Here is a 16,207-nt window from a genome sequence, read left to right on the forward strand (position 1 = left end):
ATAACTGTCCAACGGTTTGCTTGACAGGCTTAAAACTTGGCAGGTGACTTATTAAGGGCACCACTGTGTGCAGTGCTGACTTGCTCACTGTGTTTGGTTTAGAAATGCAAGAGATATCGGTAAAAAAATGTGACCGACATATCGCTAAACGAGCCACTTCTGACAGTCCTGCCAATGCAGTGGATGAGATGGCGAGTCACACGGTACTGCACTAGTTACGTATAATATTCAGTATATTTAAGTCATACATTATGATTTAGAAAAGGATTATTTAAAAATAATATACGCTATTGATAAAAAAAAAAAAATTATTTGCAAGGATTCCTGTAAGTGTGTAATCATTTTATGCACAGCTTCACTCCTGCTCCATTTCTTGGGGCTATTCCTGTAGAGTCTTTCATATTTCTACATTATTAATACGGTGTGAATTTTTGTTCATACAACATTTTAGGAGGTGTGCATATAACCATGTTTTCGTCAAGTGGCACGCTTCTGTTACACAGTAGTACAGTAAGTACTAAAATAACCGGCCACAGCCATTTTTCAACTTAAAAACATCCCTTGGGGTATCAGAGTAAAATGGTACGGTACCGTCAGGGTGGAGCTAGTTTAGCTCCACCCACAACTGATTGGGTGCCAGAAAAATGTCACTCCCTTGTGACCGGTGTTTATTTAAACACCTGCAGTCTATTCTCATACAGTTTGACATCTTGTTGAGACAAAGAGCCTCAAACCGTGCAGGGAAAAAAAGAGATGCTGGCCTCCTCTCTTGTGTCACGGTGAATGTTGTCGTCTGTTGTTGTCGCACCAGTACGACGTCATGCTACGCGGCCACTGGGTACAGCCCACACCCCGCCTACCAAAGTAAAAGTACTGTTCTCAGTTGAAACACAAGCCTGGCCTTTACCATTCCAAACTGTACTAAACCAAATCATGATGAATACACAGCATATGTTTTTCTGTTGATCTGAACTATCCCCTGCTATTCTTAAACCCTCTTTCTTCTAAAAAAGAAATAGCTTCCAGGTCTTGTTAGGCAGTAAGTGAATGATACACACACTCACACTTGGCTCTCTATAAAACTGTATGTTCATTATATACAAGCACCCTTTACCCATAACTCCGATGACACTGAGCCATGAGACGGAGAGACATTCATCACATGCACATGCACTGACACAGTTTTACATAATCTGGGGGAGGACATGATTGATTCACCCCTCCCCCATAACAGCTGTGCAAATCTCTGACCAGGAGAAGTGAGGTGATGTGCTGATCTGAATGCACATCACTCTGTAGAACATATAAAGCAACACCGAAAGACTGATAGAACAGGATCACTCATCATCATGCACAGGTATAGATTTTACACTTGGGTGAAATCCATCCAAACAGCAGTCCTGAGCTGACAGTAAAAAACAAACAAAAGTCTAAATAGCAGGAGACTGCAGCAAGCACTGCTTGCAGAATTAATTCCCAGTATCCACCAACAACAACAAAAAAAAAGACGACGGAAAAGGTCAGAGCCTGCATTCATCTTCCAAGCACAGTTTTCACTCACTCAGCATCCCCTTTTCCTGCTTTCTTCCCTCGGTGTTCTTGGCCTTTTTTACCCCCCCCAGTCTCTCCTGGGGTAACAGAATGGAACGGTGCCCTGCATGCAGCTCAGCACAGATGACATTTAGTCATCTGCCAGTTTGACTCGCAGTGAAGCATTGTCAGTCATTTCACACAATCAACAACATTCCAGGGTAATTAAAACCATGTTTATTCATACAACCGTACGTGATCCAAGCTGGGGCTGGTGGAGGTTTAGATTAGTTTACTCTTATAAATAGAGTTTTCAATGGGTGAGAGGGAGGCTGTATTTCATTTCCTCATGCGAGAGCTACATCCTGAGTCATCACTTTATCGTGGCTTAATCCTCTCATCCACCTGATTGATTTGATTTATCCATTGCATATGTCACCACAGTGGGGCTTCTAAAACAATAACAATCTTATCCTGCACAACAACTATCTGCCTTCTCTGAATGACCATTTGAAATACAACACCATCTGCAATACAGTATTCTCTTTATGGGTTTGACTGGAGCAAAATGAATCGCATTTCCGTTTAAATGAGCTGTGAAGGGGAGGGTCCCTTTGATTGACATTTAGGAGGAGCCAATAGCTCCACTGCAGCTATGACAAGCTAGCAACACAGCCTACTCACTGATGTGAAGGATATCTCGTCACCACTGTCACCTATATCTGTGGCATTAATTGGAGAGGAAGCTGAGAGTGATGTTTTTATAGAAGAGGATGACTGGGAGGACATTTTTGGCGTAATGCCATAGCCAGGCAGAGCAGGGCTGGGATGACATTGGTCCAGGAAGGAAAGGAAAAGAAAATTGTGAAGATGGAAGAGCTAAGATGCTCTGAGCAAGCCTGACATTCCATTTCAAAACCTCCCGACAGCCAGATAACATGCTCTCAACTACCACCATTACTAGGGTTGTTATTGTGTTTGGATAGACTGTACCATGGGAAAAGAGACTAGAAGCTGTCTTTGAGGGAAAAAACAAACTAAACAGTTGGCTGAAGAGGCAACACTGGGACCTCCATCCAGCAGTTCCTGAAGTCTCTTGAGCTCCAGGCTACAAGACAGAAGAAGCCTCTCAAAGGATCTGGTAGAGAAGACAGAACAACGCAGCTTCTGGCTCTAGTTCTTAGGAAAGGGCAAATGCAAAGGGAACACATAGATCCTAAGGCTGGCTGCAGGGGGCAGTAGAAACCGTTCCACCACCTTTAGATATTCCAGGAAGAAAAACAACCAAATATCAGTAAAGGGTGACTCTCAGCTTACAGCACAAGGGCATCAATAGAGGAGCGGAAAGGATAATCCACCTAGGGCTAAGTGATAATGCCAAATCAGTTGATATCCTCTAAACGATAACTTAAAAAACTAACACTATGTGCTATTGAAAAATAATCACATGAATCTAGCATTAACTCATGAGAAATTTTCCCATAGATTCCAGAGTCATCCACGTCCTCTGGTAAACCAGCTGAATACATTCACTTTTTATCCGTGGTCCATAATTTGTTCACATACAAATTGTTTTGGTTGCAATTTATGCCTAAAGTAATTCTTCCATGTCTGTATATTTGGTGTGTGTTTCTCTAAAAAAGAATGTGTGTGTGCATGTGTGTTAGTACTCTGGAGTCGGGATAGCAGATGGTTTTGTGTTGTGGGTGTGTTGGGTGCAGCAGCAGCTGCTCTCACTGTGCCTCTCTTTCTATTCTTTTCAACCTCTCGCACACACATACACTGCACTCCGGAAAAGTACACCAGGATCACCTGATGGAACTAGACACTGATCCCCTCCATTATTCATCAGCTGACCGTGAGCAGCGACTCAACCACCTTAATATGCTATAAATTCCCGATACGTACGTACGTACGTACGTACGTACGTACGTACGTCTGTCTGTCTGTCTGTCTGTCTGTCTGTCTGTCTGTCTGTCTGTTCTGTCTGTCTGTCTGTCTGTCTGTCTGTCTGTCTGTCTGTCTGTCTGTCTGTCTGTCTGTCTGTCTGTCTGTCTGTCTGTCTGTCTGTCTGTCTGTCATCTGTCTGTCTGTCTATCTGTCTGTCTGTCTGTCTGTCTGTCTGTCTGTCTGTCTGTCTGTCTGTCTGTCTGTCTGTCTGTCTGTCTGTCTGTCTCTGTCTGTCTGTCTGTCTGTCTGTCTGTCTGTCTGTCTGTCTGTCTGTCTGTCTGTCTGTCTGTCTGTCTGTCTGTCTGTCTGTCTGTCTGTCTGTCTGTCTGTCTGTCTGTCTGTCTGTCTGTCTGTCTGTCTGTCTGTCTGTCTGTCTGTCTGTCTGTCTGTCTGTCCTGTCTGTCTGTCTGTCTGTCTGTCTGTCTGTCTGTCTGTCTGTCTGTCTGTCTGTCTGTCTGTCTGTCTGTCTGTCTGTCTGTCTGTCTGTCTGTCTGTCTGTCTGTCTGTCTGTCTGTCTGTCTGTCCTGTCTGTCTGTCTGTCTGTCTGTCTGTCTGTCTATCTGTCTGTCTGTCTGTCTGTCTGTCTGTCTGTCTGTCTGTCTGTCTGTCTGTCTGTCTGTCTGTCTGTCTGTCTGTCTGTCTGTCTGTCTCTGTCTGTCTGTCTGTCTGTCTGTCTGTCTGTCTGTCTGTCTGTCTGTCTGTCTGTCTGTCTGTCTGTCTGTCTGTCTGTCTGTCTGTCTGTCTGTCTGTCTGTCTGTCTGTCTGTCTGTCTGTCTGTCTGTCTGTCTGTCTGTCTGTCTGTCTCTCTCTCTCTCTCTCTCTCTCTCTCTCTCTCTCTCTCTCTCCCCGAGTTCACAAGTCGTGTTCACTTCAACAACACAGCTACCGTTTGTCATACAAAATAACACCATGCAGACTGCGACATCATTCCAATATTATAAGGGGGAAGCAGCTCGACGATGAGCCGGAGTGAGTGCAAGGGAAAAAAGAAGAATTTTTCCTGCGCTCCCTTCCCCCGCCTCACTTTGTCTCCATCTCTCCTCTCTCTCCCCCTCCACCTCTCGTCTTTGGAGAAACTTCAAAGCAGCTCTGAAGTCAGTGGGATAGAGGAAGGGGATCCCTTGGGGACAGTACCACACACATGCATGCATGCACGAAGCCCAACGATGGCTAACAAGCAGTCCAACACTGCCCTTTGTGCAGTAACTGAGTGACAACTTCAAAAGACTTGGACTCGAAAAATGCTGCAGATTCTCACGACAGTACTGACTTCAGTAACACACACATCCATCTCACAGAAAGTCTGCCTGGTGGAAAAAAATGGTAGCATTTTCAGATAATAAGGCTAATGTTTAATTTAGCAAAAATAGATCAATGAGAAGCTAATAATTAAAAGATTCTCTTTCAGCTGGTATCAATGGGCAGAAAGTCCATCAGAAACACAACCCTAAAAATGTGGAATTTATTATTCTGTTTTCAGGCCTCAATCAAAATGTTATCTTGTGTTTCTTCTCGATGAGAATGAATCTTGGGCCATGCGGCCTTTGATCAGAAGATGAAGCAGACGTGCTCTTGATCTTCCAAGATGCTTAAATGTTTTACGCAACAGGAGGCTGATCTTGAACTTGATGTTGCATTTCAGACGTACAGATCTCCAATTCAGGCCGTCGAGAGAAGAATTTAATCACCTTTGGATGACAAGTGTGATCTCAGGAGGACATGAGGAAGATGGGAAAAAAAGATGCACTTGGGCTGTCACTTTGGATCAGAAATTAGGATATCCTAGAGTTCAATAGATAGATTACACTGCCGGGCAGGGCTGGTAATCTGGCAGACCGGGCCTAGTGGGTCATCACACCACCTGACCGGTAGACAACACAGATCTTTGTTTCCTGCCCTTACCATAATTACCTTACCTTATTTGTCAGTGAACATTTTAATGAGGAGTCAATTGTCTTAATCACTAGTTTCTGGTCATCAATAGAATATTATGTCAATTTTGTAAATTATATTCCCATTGAGAGCAAAACTAATGATAAAAAACAGAAAATATGAGTGGACAATAGTAGGCCAGGTTCAGGTGAACTTCCAGTTCCAAAACAATTCTGGAGGCTTAAAAACTGGTTGCCCCTTGGTCATATACAGCAGGGTTCTCCAATGCCCTGCGTGGTTTAGATGTTTCACTGCTCCAACACACCTGATTCAAATGGTCAGCCCATCAGCAAGCACTACAGAAGCCTGATAACCTATTTATCTGAATCAATTCTAAAATATGCAGGGCGGTGGGTCCCTAGGCCCAGGATTGAGAAACCCTGATATACAGAACATCAGCCTACTTCAATATTTGTTGTGGTTTAAATGGAAATGGTAAGACTTGAAAATATACAACAACAAAAAAAGCTTTCTTAGGTAAGAGCACAAACACCAAGGACATGCAGTGTGTGTGTGGGTGTGTGTGTGTGTGTGTGTGTGTGTGCGCACGCTTCAGGGTAGAGGATTAAAAATGTATGTGCTTTAACATGGGAAGAGTGGTGCGCTATTTTGTGAGCCCAACCACTGAACACAACTCCTGCTTTAAAACCACGCATTTAGGGTGGTGGGAGGATTACAGAGGACAAAACATCTCAGGAAACCTTAATGGAAGAGAGAGGGAGAGGGAGAGAGAGGCGCTGCATTCTGCCAGTGAGTGTGGCCACTGCAGGTTCCTGATGACGGCAACAACACACCACAACAATAGCAACAGCACAGAACTCATAACAGCCTCTCAAGGACCAGAGCCAGAGGAGAATGCGCTGAGTATTGATCCACTGTATTTCAGTCTCAGCTGCTGCTGCTGTGGATGATTCTTCAACTACAAGATGGCTGGAGGTAACAGCATCAGGATGTCTCCTAATGCAGAATACTCAAAGGATTAGCGAGGAAATTTAGAATGAACTAAAATAAATAGCTGTAATTATTTCTGCCACACAGGTTGTTTTTTCACTCGTGTCTTTATTTGTCAGCAGGATCACACGGCACTGAAATTCACAATAATGTGGTGGAGGGATACAACTGGACTTGCTTGAGCTGAGTTAAGTTTTCAACTCAAGCAAGTCCATTAGCCTACAAATAACTCCTGAACCTTCAAAGACGGGTGTTGTAACTTTGGACAATTTGGAGCAGAATAATAAAACTAAACTATTTCCCTTTTCTGTTATAAGAAATGGACAGACATGTATAGGACTCATTAACCCTTTTAAAAAAAGGTATGAGCTCTAGGACACAAACAACTGCAATGTTTCCGTCATGTGATAAATAAACGTTAGAATACTCAATACCATCTCATTCCTTATACTTTTACATTAAATACAGTACTTACTCACATGCAGTAGACAAATACTTTGACATTAACTCAAGTAATATTCTAAAAGGTGACTTTAATTTCTAACAAATTTAAGGTACTTCCACTTTTTACTTTTGTACTTTGTGTTTTTATCCAGTTCTCCATACGTAACTTTGATTAGATTTAGTTTCTTAGCTTAACATGTCTTACATTAGGGCTGAAACAATTACTAAATTAATTGTCATCTATTGTGATAATTGATTAATCAGTTTGAGGGTTTTTAAGGAAATAAAACAAGCTTTCTGATTTTTTTTAAGCTTCTTAAATATGAATATTTACTAGTTTCTTTGCTCCATATAACACAAAAGTCATTAATACTAAAAAAAAAAAACATTTAAGAACATCATCATTTCCAGTGTTGAATACAGATCAAAATGTTTCAACGTGTTTTATGTTTTATGGACTCGATTAATGGAGAAAATAATCTTAATAATAAAGTAATGGATTATGAAAACAATAGTTAGTTACAGCCCTATCTCACATGTCCTTGAAATAAATGGTGAGCCGAGTCAAAGTTGCCAGTGATGACGCACAAGACATGATACAAGTTTGCTTCAAAAACTGCCAAAAATGATTAAGTGTTCATCACTTCCATTTACCAAATAACAGCAGTAAAACTCTATTCTTGGTTGAGATGGAAACCAAGAATGACAAGCTTTTTTTTAAAAAAAAAACACCACCTACAGTGACAACGCACGACCCTAGGATGTTGTGACCCTGACTCTGCCTGAATGAGTGCAGTTTTGAAGCAGAATCACAAAGTAAAGTCCCAGCCTGATTTCTTGAGAGTGCATTTGACACCGCTGCTGTGCTCTAACACTGCAGCAATGTGAATGATTCTTTTTTCCTTGATGACGATGTCTGCCTATTAAGCTTTGAAACCTGGGGGGAATGGTACTCGCTAAAGACCCCTAACCTTTCCATCCTCCTGGTGCAACTCCCACCATTCAGCTCAGATTCACCGACAGCAGCTTCACCCTTCACGAAGAGCTGAAGAAGGAAATAGGACAGGAGGAGGAGGAGGAGGAGAAATGTGTGTCTGCCAGCGGGATGAGAGGAGAGCACAGGGAGGTAGGGATTCTGACAGCGGCTGCATGTGGCAAGGAAGGACGGCAAGGAGAAGCAGTGAGATGCTGCAGAGCGGGGTGGGTGTGTGTGTGTGGGGGGGGTTTCACTGATTGTCTAGGAACAACGTGAATGTAGAGCAGGCAGAAGATAGATGCCCTGTGCAGGAAAACAGACGGCGGAGGTAGATAGAGCAAGAGTGACGGACATTCCTCTCACCTCTGTGAGCAGCAAACATCCTAATACAAGCTAATCCCTCTGTCAGCCTCTTACCTCACCTGGGTCGACTATATCTCACCAACAGCCACGCACTGACAAAATGGAAGACTGATTTTCCTCAGATCGTACACTGTAAGTATTTGACTTTGGCCTAACGGACACAGTTGGTGCTTTTAGTCCCATGCAGCCGAGTATTTGGTCAACATAAACACACACACACACACACACTTGTGCAGCAATCATAGTGAGGACAGTCAGACATAATGTATTCCCTGGCCCCTTAACCTATAACCTTATCCATCACAACTAATCCTAAACAAAACCCAATTCTAAGCCTGACCCTAAAATCAGGTAACCCTTAAACACCTAAGCCTCAAAATGTCCATCTGGACTTTTTTGCTTATTTTAACCATAAAAAGGGCAAGAAAATGTCCTGCCCGTAAGGGCTTTTGCACATTTTCCCAGAATAACTTTCAATTTCTGGCAGTTATTTACAATTTACTGCTCATTAAAATAGTGCATTAACAATTTAAAATGAAGAAAAACAAAAACACTGTAGTTGTACAGTATATGAACACAACTACGATAAGAGTTTGCACGTTATTTGAAATGGTATTATACAACATACTTAAAATATCATTTGTTTGGGTCTAAAAACAGGCCAAAAAAAAGGGAAACCATGTGCAGGTGTTTTTCCAACTCTCTCCTCTCTAGCGACAAAGATGCTGATTCACTGGCTTCCTGCAACAGCACAAGTTTAAATTACCATCATAACCACATGTTGGCTTTGACATACAACTTCTCAGCTTTCAGAACTGTTGGATTTTTTCCAATATCACAAACCGTTGTGTAATTGCAGTAATGCAAATTGCATTTTAAGGGGTAACAGAACATGAGGACCAGTGGAAATGTCCCCACTTTCATGTTTTGGTCCTCTCTCACACACTCAAACCTCCTGCTGACATTTTCCATTTACCCTAAGTGTGTCATAAATTGAGCACTGATTACTGATTCACACACTGTTCATAAAGACCAAGCCAGTCATGTTGACAGTAGATAGGGCTGCAACGATTCATCAATTCATTGATTATTAATTTAATTAAACTCATCGTCAACTATTTTGATAATCTGTTTGAGTGTTTTTTTTATTATTATTTATTAAGCCGTGTGATTGTTGATTGATTTTTTTGCTCCACATAAAGAAATCAAACAATTTTGTGTAGATATTTGAATGTATACTTGAATTACCACACAACTGCACACCAAACAGCAGAGCTTTTGTCCCCCCAGAGTACCATACTGACACTGGTGAAGTTACCTAAGAGCCACACATTGAATTATGTCAGCACATCAAATTTGAAATCTCCAACGGATCTAAAATTTAATCCATCTTTTTATACCTCATATCTAAAAAGAAATACAAGTCTCTATCTCTAACAAAACACCCACATCTGAGATTAAACAGACACAAATAGCACCTTTAACAAAACAGGCGCATGTACTATGCAGATGTGGTGATAGACAGGAAGTAACCCTGACCTGAACCCTAAATAAAAGTCAATCTTTGTTTCATTGGTAACATGATTTTAATGTGAAGATGCAGGAGTGGGAACTAAAACATTCAGTCTGCATGTGCAGTGATTAAACAAAGTGTTGCCTCATCATATGTTTGCTGCATCCATGGCGTTTGTCTGAGCTACCTAAGCTTTAATGTGCTGCCTTTTATTGATTTTTGGGGATCATTTTGTTTTCCTGTGAGGGCGTCGTGGGTTGGATGAAGCTGGTCCACGGGCTAGACCTGGCCCCGGGGCCACATTCTGTCCATGTGTGATATTGAGTAATCTGACAGCGCATGAGGGATGGTTAGTTTTGGGCATTCATCAGGGCTGCAGCTCGTGGTCATTTTCATTATTTATTGAACAGGTGATTATTTTGTCAGTGGATCAATCACTCAGGTTTAGAAACTGTTAGAAAAGAGAGAAATACACAGGGTACCTCACACAAGATACATGGTCCACGATACCAATAATATCACGAAACAACGATTCTGTGATCAATATTAAATAAATAAATAAATATATATATATATATATATATATATATATATATATATATATATATATATATATATATATATACACATACATATACATATACACACACGCATATACATATACACACACACACATATATATATTGATCACAGAATCGCTTTCTCCGCTATTATCCCGCTTCCACTTAAGTTTCCCTCAGTCATTTGAGCAGCGCCACCGCGAGGAGATATCAAGCAGCAACACTCGGCGAGTGAAACTGGCTGGGACGGTTTACTTTAGAGAGATATATAAACACACACTCTATCTATCTATCTATGTCTATATACACACATATACATATATTGTCCTTGAGTTATTATTTTTGCTTTGAAAAATGAGTGAAACAATTGAAAATACATCAGAAAAGTGGCACATTTTCTTTGCCAGCAAATGGAATAAATCATTTCTAGTAACTTTGTGTCCAAAGACACATCAAAAGTACTTCCCTATAGGGATTTATGGAGGATTAAAGAGTATTTTTTTTCCCTCCTATTATTATTTCTATAAGACCCAAATACAATATTGTGTTACACATTTGCTTAAACACTCCTTATACAGTAAGGTTTACACAGCCTGGAAAACTGCAGAAGCCGTCACAGCAAGAGCACTAAAAATGAAGCTCACTCTAAACTCTTTAAAATATACTTCTACACATTTTATAAGATACAGAATTTATCAGAGATGCAATTAAAATGTGTTCAAATATATATGGATTAAATAAAACATCAACATCAAATGTCTACCTAAAAAGGATAAATTATGAATAAACTATTATTTCTTCCAGTACTGTTTTCTGTCTCATGGGTGCAGCACTACATGGATTTGTCCTTTTCAATGATCCAGATTCAGGCAGCAGCAAAACTCTGCAACATCAAGAACTACTTTCAGTCCGGCTGCTCACAAGACCAAAGACTTTAACCTGCCAGCGCTGGATGACAGGATTCAAACAATATTAATTATGTGATGCTCAGTGAAGCCTGTCAGACGCCTCAGTTAGAAAACACAAGATCAGCCTCCAGTAAAGTGCCTGTGGATATCATCTGATTTAAAACGAATCAAATTTACTCCTCATCAAAGAATACTGAATAGTAATGATGTTTTTTTTTTTTACACAAACCAAAGTCTAGGGTAATTTCTGCATATTTAAGAACCGATTTTACTGATTACTCCACACAACACCAACTCTAAGTCTTAGATGCTCAGTTGGATCATTCAGTCAGTTCTAAAGTGGAGGCTTATAAATCTAAAGGTGATGACACTTTAACTGTTTGAGCCCCTCGACTTTGGAATGACCTACGTTACATATGGAAGGTAAAGGCTGGTGGACTCACTCGATTGTGGATTGGTTGGTTTTCACTGCAGTTGATATCCATAATGTTGCATTGCTGCCTTCTTCTGGATTTAATCATCCATTACTTCTTATTTTTCCCTGTTTCATTTTCTCTCAGTGTTAAGTCGTCCTCTACTTCTTGGGGTTTGAGAGCTCATTATTGGTATTTTCTTTATGTACATCACTTGGCATCTGTAATGCTGCAGTACTGCATTACACTCTTTTGGTTGCTTCTCCTTCTCCTTCTAATGTCTTTAAAGTTAATCTATGCATCTTTTTACAGATCTGCTTTTATGTGATGTTGTCCACTTGTGCTTTTCTCTTGCATCGTATTGCTTTTATTTATTTAATACACTTTAACATTTGTGCGACATCTAGGGGCAATTATTTTTTACAACCAATTTCTCTGTCAATTATTTTCTCCATTAATCAAGTGCTGTTTTGCCAAAAAAGTTGATTAGTATTTCTTTTTGATAAATGGAGCAAAGAAACCAGAAAATATTCACATTTAAGGAGCTGAAATAAAACCTAATAATCAATTATCAAAATAGTTGATGATTAATTAAGTAATCAACCAATTGAATAATTGTTGCAGTCCCTAGTGATGTGCACTTTTATTCTGTTTTTATTCTTTAATACACATCAACCAGCTATTACTTCTATTTTGCCTTTATTCACACAGAATTTTGTGGCTCTGCCTTCAAACATATAATCCTCTTGGATTTTTTGCTAATCTAGGATTAAAAGGTATCATGATATATATGATTGCACCAGTTTCAAATGAATTGGTCTTTGTCTCTCCTTCTGTTTATGCATTCTGATTTGTATTACTGTATAATTTTAACTGAACTGCTTCACAGTTTTGTAGAAAAGAGATTTATATAGCAGGGGACTGAATGATTTAATAAAGGTTTTTAAAGAAAAAGATTTTTGCTTTGTCTCTTAAAGTGATTTCTCATTTCTTCATTATTATTATTATTATTATTATTATTATTATGATGATGATTATTTTAATGATTATATGCATCACACGTTAGATGTATTATTTCATCCACCGCCCTGTTTGGTTTGTTAATCCAGAATCACCCTATGTAAACTGAGTGAGGACTGTATCTGTACATATTTCACACCACAACAATTATCCAGCAGCAGCGCTAATATGAGGCCAAATGTCCCAGAGCAGGGAGGCAAAGAAACGGCAGCTGGTGACTGTGAATCTGCAGGAAACGGACCAGTTATTAAAAACAACACCATCTGCAAAGCGAGGATGGAGAGGCTGCCCAACAAAACACGGTCTCCCGTCAGCTCTTTGTTTCCGAAGTGACCGTCTTTAACTCCCACAACCGAAACACAGAATAAATCTGAGCGGAACAAACGTAAACACCGACTCAACACGCTCATACGGCGATTACGAACCAGGAAGGGAAGGAGAGATGGTTCGTCTCTCGTGATGAAGCCCGTTGTTATAATACATCAGCCTTGTTTTCACCAACTTAATCCTATCACGGCTTTTTGAGGAAACTCTTACCTTTTGTGCAGAGCTGTGTCACGCTGCTGTGGCGGAAAATCTGCGGGAATCTGTGCCTATCTTCAGTGTTTGGGAGTGGGTTCGGTGCTGGTGCTGATGTTGTGCGCCGTGTCTCTCAGTCAGTCTTTTCCTCTTCCTCGGTGTCTCCGCTCTCTGCTAGTGGTGCTGAAGTGGACAGCTCACGGAGGAACTGTGGAACAAAAAAAAGAAAAAAGAAAAAAAAAAACTAGCGCCCCTTGCCGGAGCGGATGAACCTCTGCAGCACGGACGGAGCATGGAGTCAAAACCACAGGCAGAGCGTCACCTAGTGTGGGCTTCACGTCCTCTTCTCGGACCAATGAGCCCATTATCACCGTGTTTGACGTTGTCATTGTAGTGACAGAGTTACCTGGCACAGGTGTAAATAGTAAATTAAACAATAAATCAATTCATCTTCACTGGTGTGACCCTATGCACAGCAGCCATTTTAGCATGTTCTCGCAGGAAAAGCTCAGGTGTTGTGAATCTCATACCAATTGCTGTGTTCAGCCCCTGCAAGTCAGAGCAGCGCGCACCTCCGTACTGAGAGAGCTAAATGGAACGCAGCCATAATTAATTTGATTATTTACACCTGTGATTTTCCTCACGTGACCTGTGTAAATGAGTGCAGTAGAGCCAGCATCCACTTCAAAAAACACTTTGTTTTACGTTATCTTTATATATACTAGACATTACGGTAAGATTTCAAAAATAAAAGCCCTATGAAATAGCATAATTAAAATATATTTCACCTAAATCCAGACTGTTATGGAAAGCAAATTGCACTTTACGCTGATAGTAGACCACCTCAGGGTGGCCCTCACAAAATATGCCATTCTAATGTGGAATTTCAAAATAAAAGGCCTCTGAAATAGCATAATTGACCTATATTCCACCTAAATTTAGACATAATATAAAGGAAACTACCTGTTTCCACAAGCACACAGGTGTAGTTTCCTTTTTATATCAATCTCGCTGCCCCTTCACTGAGAGGATCGCAGAGGCACTCGCAGAACTCGAGACTGTTCACTGTCCTCGCTCCCAAATGGTGGAACGATCTCCCCATCGACATCCGGACAGCTGAAAGCCTCCACATCTTCCGCCGCCGACTAAAAACACATCTCTTCCGACTCTACCTCGACTAAGACGACAAAACAAAAAACAACAACTTGTATATCGCACTTATGACTAGCACTTCATAGTTTGATCTACTTGAAGCTCTTACTTACTTCTAGCTCTTATTTGTACCCAAATGTTTAAATGCACTTTTGTAAGTCGCTTTGGATAAAAGTGTCTGCTAAATGACATGTAATGTAATGTAATCTGAATTGAGCTGGAAAATAGGTTAAAAAAAAAGTGTCCACACACTCAATCTGTGCAAAAATCTTTTTCAGTGCAAGTCTCCAGTCAGTGACCTTCTTCAAGGCATAAACAGGCAGCAAGCAGTTGCTGTATCACAGAGATTAATGGCGCCACACTTTGATTAGCCCCAGTACAGAACACTTGAGTCACTGTGGCTACAAATTAAATTGTCACATTAATTGTGGAGACAGTGAACCAACACCAGCATACAGAATATACACAGTTTACAGTGAGGCTGCACAATATTATGAATAGTAATTGGGTGTGTGATCACCTAAGTGTTCAATATTGCGATGACAATACGGCGATGACTGCAGTGTTTTAATGTCTTCCTGCTTTGTGTTCGCTGACCCAGGTAGTGAGCAGCCCATGCAGACACTGAAACAAACAAACAAAAAAGTCTTATTGAAAAAAAAGATACCTTCTACATACTTCCATTGACACATTTTCTGCTACTATAAACAAAAACAACCCTTACTCCTTGAATTGTAAATGAAACAAAGAAACAAAAGTATCATCATTTCTGTGTCAAACAGCATGAAGAACAATCTACAAAGTGCTTTCATCAATGTAATCTTCCATATGGATGAGAATGATGATGATGATAAATGGACCCAGTGGTTGTAGCATTCCTGAGGTTTTGAAAAAAGCAAGTCTATTCACTGTCTGAATGGTGTTTTTCTCCTCCATTCCTGCTTAAATTATATCAAAAATATCTGCTGTGAAAAAGGCCTCTATCCTCCACAAAAATGGCATTTTTAGCACCACACTCTAACCAACTGAGGTAACCAGCCATAACTAATCAAAGCAGCCAACATTATTCTACTATAAAAGGTGAATGGTGGTATGATTTAACTTCTGTATTTCAGCTTATACGTCTCCTGTAATGACACCATGTGTCTGTTTTTCTTTCTTGCACTGGTGTGTAGAGCACGGTTTAGCTTGCGATAAATGTGAGTAGTCGTTGAGATAAGCAGGTTCTCATGTCAGACAACTATACACATTGTTCATCCTTTAGTTTATAACCCTATTAAATTGCAGGGATGGACTGCGAGTTCTTCTCCTGTGTGATTTAGGTAGGTCTCCGTCGTTTTCTTTATTTTCTGTACTTTACAACTTTTCTTTGTGACGGTTTCCTTATCCCATTAGAGACTGAACTATTTCAAGCTCATGTTTGTTCAACACACTCCTTTGAGAAATAAATGCTTTCCCTTGCATTTAAAATGAAAAATCCATGTGCCTAAGGCAGAAAAGACAAACAACAAACACTGACAAGACAGACCGACATACCTGGCTGCCTTTTGGGATGATTGAATGGTTGAGTGGGTCAGTGACCCATCAGGACAACGTTGCCTTCAAGGCACACACATGCAGACAGGAAGTATATCCATAGTGATGGGTGATGATGATCTAAGCAAGTGTATGTATGTACGTGTCCCTTGTGGGTGCTTTGACTGACAGAACCTGTGAGCCGAGTCCTACATGGAGCGCACGTGCAGGGACGAGGATGTTATTGGTACAAATAATGTTCTGTTTGAAGATGATTGCCTGATTGTGAAAAAACCAAGAGGTAATAATAGGACATACTGCAGTAACTGAAGGCAAAAACACATACAAAAAAAGATCAAACGCAAATGTTTGTTACAATCTGCAGGCTCACCAATAGATGTCACTATTTTTTACACACTGGACCTTTAAAGCAATCAATAATAAATGCAGTTATTAACTGA

General features: G+C 40.5%; 1 protein-coding gene and 1 long non-coding RNA gene across 2 annotated transcripts in view; both read right to left on the reverse strand.

Annotated features, from left to right (window-relative positions):
• LOC122779221 (serine/arginine repetitive matrix protein 3-like) overlaps positions 1-13,270 on the reverse strand; it is a 45,778-nt gene extending 32,508 nt beyond the window's left edge. Inside the window, exon 1 of the mRNA XM_044041371.1 lies at positions 13,098-13,270. The gene's annotated coding sequence lies outside the window, so the exon portion shown is untranslated. The remainder of the gene's footprint in view (positions 1-13,097) is intronic.
• A 1,217-nt stretch (positions 13,271-14,487) lies between these two features.
• On the reverse strand, positions 14,488-16,128 carry LOC122779941. The gene is made up of 2 exons (XR_006361632.1): positions 15,768-16,128; positions 14,488-14,855 (listed from the first exon to the last, which is right to left on the reverse strand). It is a non-coding gene; the product is annotated as an uncharacterized LOC122779941 (long non-coding RNA).
• Positions 16,129-16,207: the final 79 nt, after the last annotated feature.

This window comes from Solea senegalensis, linkage group LG13 (assembly GCF_019176455.1).
Source record: "Solea senegalensis isolate Sse05_10M linkage group LG13, IFAPA_SoseM_1, whole genome shotgun sequence".
NCBI classification, from domain to species: domain Eukaryota; kingdom Metazoa; phylum Chordata; class Actinopteri; order Pleuronectiformes; family Soleidae; genus Solea; species Solea senegalensis.